The sequence below is a fragment of the Ceratotherium simum genome, chromosome 19 (genome assembly GCF_057802395.1).
Source record: "Ceratotherium simum simum isolate JZ-2026a chromosome 19, ASM5780239v1, whole genome shotgun sequence".
NCBI lineage: Eukaryota > Metazoa > Chordata > Mammalia > Perissodactyla > Rhinocerotidae > Ceratotherium > Ceratotherium simum.
Window position 1 is genome coordinate 3824338 of NC_141918.1, and position 9102 is coordinate 3833439.

A 9102-nucleotide genomic window follows, 5' to 3' on the forward strand; every position below is an offset into this window, starting at 1 on the left:
AGATACAATCGCCACTGGGGTGACCACCCCGAGCCCCATTTACCAAGGGTTTTCAGATCACTGAGAGAATGTCTATACCTATATTGATACATGTGTTTCTGGAGCGTGAATTCTAGTCATACATAACAAAGTCAAAATACTCATTGATGATGCCAAAAAGTCAGTAACATTCCTGGGTGTTATTTTCCTTATCTGTAAAAAGAACTGGCTCCACCAAATAATCAGTAAAGTCTGCCATTGTTAATGCTCCATGATTCTATATTCAAAATAGAGAATTAGAAAATTCATAACTTAGAATTACATTTACAACATTTTGTTAAGGCTAATTATTTTCTTTAAGAAAACTGTCTACCTTGACAATCCCCAATCAAAAATCCTTGTGAATTGTACCGTGTGCTCAACAATGACATCAGTAGCGGCAGCAGCTAAGCTCCACAGTCTCCCGGAGGCTGTGGAAGCCCCGAAGGTGCTGGTGCGCCTCACCTCCAGAAAATCTCTGGTCTCACCGGTGATTGTCTCAGTTGCACCCAGCACTAGTCCATCAGACTTCCTTTAAGAGGCTGGCTCATCTGAATTTCCTTCAATTTGAGATCACATGTTAGCAATTCTTCCATTTCTCTGGAAGTCCCTCTCTTTCTCCTTTTTCCTTTGCTCTATTCCACTTTTCCATGGAATGAACTCTAGTCAGCGCCAATTTGGTCTTCTAATCTTATATTCTTACTGCATAAACAATAATGCTCACAAAATCAATTGTCTCTTCCTTATCTTCAAATTCTTCCATCTAGCAAGTATTTTTTTTTTTTTTGCTTCTTTTCATGTGTGCAAGACTCGTGTGGAGGATACACTGATGAGCCAGGCACGGTGCTTGCCCTCCATGGTCTTGCCTGGTGCTGGGTGAGGCAGATGATTGCAATGCTGTAGGATCATCGCCTGCACACATGGGTATAACTATCTGAGGTAGAAACCGTGTCTATCTTGCTTACTGTCATATCCCTGTCTGAGTTTCTTTGGGCTGCCATAACAATTTACCACAAATTAGGTATCTTAAAAGAACAAAATTTTTTTGTCTCACAGTTCTGGAGGCCAAAAGTCTAAAATCAAGGTGTCGAAGGGCTATACTCCCTCTGAAAGCTCTAGTGAAGAATCCTTCCTTGCCTCTTCTAGTTTCTGGAGGCCCCACATATTCCCTGGCTTATAGCAGCATAACTCCAACATCTGGCTCAGTATTCACACTGACTTTTTCCCTGTAGCTGTATATCCTCTCCTTCTCTTGTAAAGACATCAGTCACAGGTTTAGAACCCACCCTAGTCCAGTAAGACTATGTCTTAACTAATTACATCTACAATGACCCTATTTCCAAATAAGCTCACATTCTGAGGTTCCAAGTAGACATGAATTTTAGGGGGACACTATTAAACCCACCATTGCCCCCACCTCCCAGAATATTTTTTAGAACTCATGTTTGACATAGAATACCTGGCAATATTCAATAAATAAATGGATGGTGGAAGGAATAACTAATAAAGGTGTTACAGGAGCACACATTTGAAGAGCACTGACTCCAGTCTGGATTGGGTCAGAAAAGGCTTTCAGGAAGAAGTAACCTCCAAAGTAATATCTTTAGCATTAGTGAGAATTAAGATAAGGGGAGGGATGAGGGAATGTGAAGAGGAAGAAAGAGTGTTTCAGGCTGTGGGGACAGCTTGTATAAAGACCCTGAACAAAAGAAAACATGGGGCATTCAGGGAATTGCAATCACTGTGACTGGAGTATGGTAGGGCCAAGTGGAAGTAGTGAGTGTTCATCTGTGACGGTCCCATAACGTTCTGCATCTGTGCTCACATACCCATGCACAGACACGCATGCACACACACACACACAGATAGCCTTTAATCTCTTGTGCCCCAAGAGCAACTCTTTAGCAGTCCAAGAGTTAGAGACAAAAGGAGCTTTAGCCCAGTGGTGTTAACCCTTGGGGAGATGATCAATCTCTCTGAGAATCTGATAAAAGCTGTGAACCCTCTCCTTAGAAAAGTCACATATTCTCAAACACAATAAATTCTGAGAATTTGAAATGGTAGTCTATGGTCATGGATTCCAGGATAATCATTCCTAATCAAGACTAACAATGGCCAACTGTTCTTCAGAACTGCTTTTGCCCAAATACCTGGCTCTAAGAAGGAACTTGCATAAATTGAAATTCAGGGGAGAAGCTAATTTGTCGTTGGTCATCTATGAGAATATGAAAAACTAGGAATGAAATTTCCCTAAGAAATTTAAATTCTTATCAGAATGTCTAGGTGTTAGGTTTGTTCTGCAGTATTAGTATAGTGTTACTGTTTTCAAAGTTAATATCTCTGGTTTGTATCTGTCAAATGAATAATAAAAATAGAACCTAACTCCTGGCCTGGTTGTAAGGATTAAATGAGTTAATACAGGTAAAGTATACCTGGAACATATACTCAGAACTGTCAATAGTTATGATGACCATCATCATCATTATCTTTATCTTTATAATTCTCCTGAAATACTAAAATTAACACTAACAAAATCTGAACCAGGGGGACCCAAATCTGGCACTATCTTTTTCATACTCACGCCATGTGATCTGGGGCTCAATGGGCCTCTCATGTCCTCAGAATGTCCTGTGTCTGATTCCGATTCTGTCATACTCTACACCGGGCTCTAAAAGCTAGCAAAGACTGGCCCCTAGGAAAGCTCAGTCCTGGCTACTCCAGACTCAGGCGTTTGGGGTAAGAATGGTCTGGCTTAGAGCTCAGAACTGATACTAGCTTGATCTGGGCTCCTCGTTCCTGCACCACCCTCCAAAGTCTTTCTTGATGCTCTTGCATGGTTCCAGCACCTACAGAATGTGCGGAGAAATGGCTTCCCACAACATAGGCACTGATCTGGTTCTAGGGTGCCAGAGGAGTTAGCTGGCTTCCCACATTCTCTTCCTCCTCCTTTTCTTCTCCACCCTCACCTCCTTTTTCTCCTTCTCTTCCCTCCCTTTCTGCTTCTCTGCCTTCACCTTCACCTTCTCTTTGGCCATTGCCTCAGGACCTGGATCCTTAGGCCTAGTTATTATGTAGTCTGCTATGGCCCAGGCATCCCCTAACCAAGGACCCCTAAACTCCCCGCAACAGTGCCCTCCACATTTGTTTGTTGCATCAAATCTCTGTTCCCAAGGCAAATCAACTCTTATAGAATAGAACTGCTTCCTCCTTCATTGAAAATGGGCTCCTTTGAAGGTCACGGGGATTCCCTGGCTGTTTGCTGTGTGAGTCTATCTTAGCTTGTTATGGATGTCATCACATAAGTAGTATTTAAAGGATAGTCCTGAGTGGGATGGAATAGCGTGTGGAGGCAGCTAGGGAGCATGCAGGCAGGTCCTTGGGGGACAATTATAAAAATGTTGCTTAATTGTTCCTGAATCCTTCAACAAATTCTCGCTAGTAAATGCTTCAGGTGGAGGAAATTCTTTAGAAGCTGCTGACGTAGTGAAGCTGGTGACTAATGTGATTTAAAAAATAATAATTTGGCCTGATTATAGAGCTAGACCAAATGTGTAGGCTAGTCCATCAGCTTCTGCTCTTGTGCCTGTGCAGGTGCCAGACAGTCCAGATGTTGCAGTTGCCCCCCTCTTCCATCACTGTTGCACCACCTGGTTCTTTTTTCCAAACTCCTTACAGTCACCCCTCGGGTCTCAGCAGAACTGCTGCAGACTGTCAAACATGCTCTCCTGGCATTATCATGGACATGGGAGGTGAAGCAAAAGTTGCAGGCGCATATGGCTCTGGAAGTCCAATAGACAAGGCAAAACTCCAGACTGACTTTGTGCAGTCTACAGGTCCCTTGCTTCAGCTGACTCTGTGAGGATGCAGACATGGCAGATGCGGGTGATGCTGCTGGCAGGGAGGCAAAAGCAGATATCCTGTCATCAACACAGAAGTACTTCTTCCTTTACTCCACTTCATTGTCGCCCTTGCTCTCAGGTTCTACTGCATATGTTAAATGATATGTTTAATACATATGCTACTGAGACCCCAAAGGTGCAGGGTCCCCATTAAACTCAAGCCCTCCTTGTGGGGACCTTCCCAGGAGACAGTATTCCTGCCACTCATTTACTTGGCTGCCATCCCAGAACAAGGAAATTAACTCTGGCTGTGAACCTGCTATATATTAGGCACTCTTTCCGTATGTCGTTAGGGAAACTCAACGCCATCAGCTCTTGAAACCATTCTAGAGATAAGGTTTAGGATGCGCCCAGGTCCCACAGCTAGTCAGCAGCAAAGCTGAGAAGCCAACATGGGCAGCCTGACTGCAAAGGCCAAGATTTCACCCTTTTCTATGCTGCTTTTAAATACCGTCAGCTATTCTCTTAACTGCTCTGTTGTCACAGACGTCCACACCCTGAGTCAATAATTGAACAAGACTGTAGAGAAGCCAACCAGCAGTCAGAAGACTCTAGTTCTATTCTTAATTTTGTGTGTGTGTGCACGAGGAAGATCAGCCCTGAGCTAACATCTGCCAATCCACCTGTTTTCGCTGAGGAAGACTGGCCCTCGGCTAACATCCGTGCCCATCTTCCTCCACTTTATATGGGATGCCGCCGCAGCGTGGCCTGACAAGCGGTGCATCGATGCACGCCTGGGATCCGAACCTGGGCCGCCAGCAGCGGAACGCACCCACTTAGCCGCTACGCCCCGGGGCCAGCCCCTATTTCTTAATTTTTAGACAAACTTTGTAAATCTTCTTAGACTAATCTGTGTGTGCTGTTTCACTCAGCCCCTCTGGGGTGTGGTCAGCCCTCAACCACTAAGAGCAGTTAGAATAACCTTCAGTGTAGAGGATCAGAACGTGATAATCAACAGGATAGAAGCATCTAATTCCGTTACATAGTATTTCATAAGTATGAATATGAAACTTGCTTGTATTATTCTAAAGGTTATACTGTAAAAAAAAAATTAATGGTACAACTCAAGTAGTACTTTTGTTTGCCCAGTAAGTAGAGGGATGTGTATATATAGCATAGAGTAGAATGGTAACTAAGGAATGGACCAGAAAACTTAATTCTGTTCTTGAATTCCTCATCTTATAGACTGAAAGGTGAAACCCCTGAATAACTGAGAGCTGTCTATTAAAATCTGTACCATCATTCATCCCCTAGCAGTGGGGTGATCTATGAAAAGCACATTAAACTAATTGGGAAAAGGATTATGTTGTACATTTTCTTCTTATTATCAACTTGAGACAATTAGCTAAAATGTGTTAGTAGCAAAATAAAATATATAGCCACACCTCAATCCATCAGCTGTAACACCAAACAGATCAGAAGATATAACATATGGAAATAAAAAATATATTATCACATTCCCTGGATATTTAAAGATAACTCTTTTCCTCAATATTCTATTAATATGGCACCAACTATCCAGAAACTGATACAGTGCCTTTATAAATTCTTTTAATAATGGAGCAGAGCGTTTTTTAACTCTTTTTTCAAAATCAGCCCACAGTTTTCAATAGGGTTATTTTTGATATTTGTATATTTGTTTTGCAAATATGGAAACATTTCTTTCCATTGGGTTGTCTATTAAGATTATATCCTATGTCTGACATAGCTGAAGATATTGTTAATGTCTGCATCATATTCCAAAAAATATCTCAATATCATGTGCTAATTTTTAGTAGTAACCAATATTTCTGACTGTATTATAAAATCTATTATTGCTGAACTACTAAATGAGTGCTTTCATTAATTATTTTTAACCTATACAAACCTTTTTGTTTAGCTTAGATGTGGATTTACACAATGGTTTAAGATGACAGCTTTTGTTTCTTTCCTCAGCATATTCAGTTGGAAAAAGCTTCAAATGGATACGGACTGGGATCCAAACCTCGGCCCCACCAGAGTGATTGTGGACAGTTACTTAGCATCTCTCATCTCTTTCCCTTGTCAGTAAAGTGATGACAATAATACCCATTATTTTAAAGGATTGTTGACAGGATCAAAGGATGCAACCCACTTAAAACACTTAGCAAGTACCTGCCTTTAGTAGGTACTTACCAAATGTGGTTTCCCTTTGCTTTGCCCTTTTGGGCTTGTCCGAGTCTCTGTAATAGCCCTGCGGTCAGACACATAGAAGACTGGGGTCTTGGCATCCTTTCTAATTATTCCTCTTTTCTTTTACCCTCCACTTGCTCTCTGAATATGAAATGAGCCTTGGTCCTTTCCAGGTTTTTATCTTTTCAATAATAAGATATTAGTTTTCATTAAAATTGTATTTTATGTGCCATTTCCCACTAATGTGTGAAGTTAACATTTTCTACTTCTATCGTTACAAGATTTGTGATCCCCTCAAGTCCATTTATTTGGCTTAGCCTCGCAGACGCTTCCTCAGTCTTCCCTTCCACGAGTTAGTGAGAACTGATAGCATCTTCTGTGCATGGAGCTAGCCTGGCAGTCTCTGATCACTTGGCTTTCTCAGGAATCACTCTGTCTTTTTGACCAGAAGGATTTTTATATTAAGGTAAATAGTCTAACCAGGAAAAGACACTCTCACTTTGGGGGAGGCACATTTTGAGGAGGGTTGTTGTTTTTTTTTTTTTAAGTTTTTCAGATATTCTGATTTATACACAAGAATATGTATATGTATTTCCCAGATTCTACTCTTAAGTAGGAGAAGGAAGAATGAGGCAGCATGTTGTCAAGACTAGGAGTCTGTCTGTTGCTTACTTGCTGGCTTATTATAAGGTTTAGGGTCACCACTACTTAATTATCCTTTCTTAAATTCTTTCTTTGGCAATCACTATTATTGATCTTCACCTCTTGTGCTTGAGAAGAGACACACCAGTGAGAAACCTCATTAATGTCCCAAAAGTCATTATCAGCTCTACCAATGGTCTACATCCAGGGTGACAAACTGTAACCCACAGGTCACATCCAGCCTGCTGCTGTTCTGTAAAGATGTGTTGGAACACAACCACACCCATGCATTTACAGATTGTGTGTAGCTGCTTTTGTGCTACAGTGGCAGAATTGAGTAGTTGTGATGTGAATGTAAGGACCACAAAGCTAAAATATTTGTCATTTGGACCTTTCAAGAAAAAGTTTGCCAACCCCAAGTCTACATAGTAAGATTGGAGAACGTTTTCTTACAGGGTGCCCAGAGATACAGAAGGCCTTTTTCCGTTTTTGAGTCCCCTCCTGGGGAGACCTGGCGTTGTGAATTTCAAGGCTCTGGCGTGCGGTAGTGCTGACAGATCTGGGTGTAGGAGCAAGTCACTTGACCTCTCCAAACAGTCCCACACCATGGCCAATTGGCAAGTGTGACTTTTCTCCTTTTCTTTACAAGGAAGCTTGATGTTGAAAATATTAACTTGTGAACCCTGCTGATGTGGGAAGTTAAGTATTTTAGATGCCAGAGGCAGATCTTTCAATATTTAACATCAAATAAACCATTTTGTAAAGTCCAGTGCTAATGCACTATACATTTCCTTGCATTTAATCAGTCTTCAGATATTTACTCAATACTTAGCTTTCTGATGATGCTCCAGCTAAATATGAAATGCCAATATTTTCTTTCCTGCTTCCACATCATCCATTGTTGTCCTACAATACTTGCCATCTTTTGTCTGTTGCTCGATGCCTTTCATGCTTCTGTTCTCTAACCTCATTTTCATTGCTTCCACATAAACACAAACCTCCATTTTATAATGCGAGAGCCCTTACCCCTTGAATTCAGATTTCTTCACTAACTTTATCTTCATTTTTATCCCAAGGTAAATTAAATAGATAAATAAATATGCTGTCACCAAAAATTTTGAATCTCATCTGCTTTCGATTTTCTAAAAATGAGTGAGCTTGAAAAACACTAGAATTGTTTGTTTATTCCTTAACTCAAGCATATGTTTCTCTGCTTTTACCTCTGAATTCAGCTTATAAAATAGACTTCTCTGATGTATTTGGGTACAGCATTTAACCCTTCAGGCTCAGTCAGGTGTAGCTATCGTTTAGCTAATTGACAAAATCTTAACTAAATTAGGGACTTTTCATAAGTTCCTGAAAATAAAGTCTAATAGAAAAGAATGGAGGAAAATAGTCTTTAAAAAAACTTTGTTTCTTTTGCTTTTGTCTTCCCCTAGTGAAAAGATGAATGAGCCAATGGGGAGTGAATATCCCTAATTCCCCGTGCCGGTGAAGTGCGTGGGCACGTTCAGGCAGAATCCTCCAAAAGCCAGCTACTCCAGGGAACACACCTGAGCCATTTCTAATCTCTTTGATAAATGCTACTGCAGTTCAAGTTTCAGAATCAATTGGGAAAATATATGAAGCAGGGCCTCTTCTGATTCAGTGGCAGGTCTGTTCTAAACAGGCACACATTGTAAATCAGAGTTTTCACTTTTCATTGCCTGGAACTAACTCAAACTGTCAGTATGTGGCCAGGTGTAAATCAGGCAGTTCAGATGGAGGATTGCAAACAACTTGAGCCACAGCATTAGATACTGGAAAAGAATTTGAAGATCAAGCTCTTGAGGGAAATAATCAACTGGGAAAAGTTAAAGTTAATGCCAATATTAAGAAGATTATAATGCCAATTGCACAGATTACAATATTAAAATGGAGCCAAATAGTAATTAGGTTGCATCAAGAATATACTAATAATTAGAGTGAATCTCATTTAATTTACTAACTTAATTTAAAAAAATAGTTGCTGGAGTATGTGAGTCACCAAGGCTTAAATGTAAAGATAAAAAATAGTAAATATCATTCATATAAAGATAAAATTATCTGAATATGTACTGGTAGCTGGAGGTCCTATTGCCACTAATTTTTAATAAATAGACTATTCACTTTGGTACAATCAACACTTAGATCTCTGCAATCTAGTGCAGGATCCACATTTCTGTTCTTTCATGGGGGAGGGCTATGAGTTCACCTGGAGGCGAGGACATACACATTCCTTCTCTCTCACGTAGGTGGTTCTGAATTTTTTCAACCTGAGAAACACATGTATAGTTATAATGAGCCTTAGAATTCAAGTCCAAGCTTTTCAATTTAGAGATGGAGAAACTGAGGCCAGATGATATTAATGACT